The following is a 958-nucleotide window of genomic DNA, read 5'->3' as shown; positions in this document are numbered from 1 at the left end:
TGAGCAGCCCCCAGCACCGTAGCTACTTAGGGAATGGACAGTGCTTTAGGGCCTGATGGCGGTGTCCTGTCTCCAGGGATCTTACTTAAGTGGTCCACCCAGAAGGCTGCTTCACATTTTGGTACCAATGGAAACAAGTTAGAAATGACACAAGACACAGCTTCTAAATACAAACTATAGGTCAGTTGGGTGGGATGTCTGCAGTCAGTACATGAGAACTTCAGGATTTTTTTTTTTTTTTTAGAGAGAGAGAGAAAGAAAGAGAAGGTCTCCAATAGCTCAGGCTGGATTCTAAGTTGCTATCTTCCCAACAATATGATCTTGAACTTCTAATCCTCTTGCCTCTGACTTGTGAGTGCTGAGATTGCATATGTGCCACCACACCTGATAAATCCCACGCCAGTGTTCAGACCCACAGCCTTGTACATGCTAATCAAGCACCCCACCCACTTTCCTGCCCCTCGGAACTCAGTCTGTGAATGTCTTAGAGTAACTGTGCGGTCATGTATGTTTTCACACACCAGATGTGTGTGACCAGCAGTCCCTAGGAAATATGAGCCACAGCCTAAGTCACCTTTGTATCTTGCACTGTTCTCCAGAGTGAGCTAGCCCCTGGCTTAGAGTTGCCTGGTTTTGAACTTCAGACAAAGTGGATTGTATCACATGTATTTTCATGGCCTGCTTTCCCTTCTCATCTGTACTGTGTTGTGTGATTCATTCACACTGCTGAATTGCATGTGAATTTATCACTGTTTATCCAATTTATTGTTGATTGACACTTGAATTGTTCCCAGTGTGGGTGTCATGAGCAATGTTGCTATAAATATTCTTGTTCATATCTTTGGTGTATATACTCTGTTTTCTGTGGGATATATTTCTTCATTTCTCCCTTTAAATAATTGGGGTGTAAAATTGAAATGCTCACATCTCAAAAGTTCAATCTGGCCACTTGACAGTT

General features: G+C 42.9%; 1 protein-coding gene across 2 annotated transcripts in view; it reads right to left on the bottom strand.

The window, feature by feature from the left end:
- Nos3 (nitric oxide synthase 3) overlaps positions 1-958 on the bottom strand; it is a 20,257-nt gene that overhangs the window by 9,110 nt on the left and 10,189 nt on the right. The window lies entirely within an intron of this gene.

This window comes from Mastomys coucha, unplaced genomic scaffold, assembly GCF_008632895.1.
Source record: "Mastomys coucha isolate ucsf_1 unplaced genomic scaffold, UCSF_Mcou_1 pScaffold19, whole genome shotgun sequence".
Classification (NCBI taxonomy): domain Eukaryota; kingdom Metazoa; phylum Chordata; class Mammalia; order Rodentia; family Muridae; genus Mastomys; species Mastomys coucha.
The sequence above is the reverse complement of the archived record's forward strand: the minus strand, read 5'-3'. Positions and strand labels throughout refer to the sequence as shown.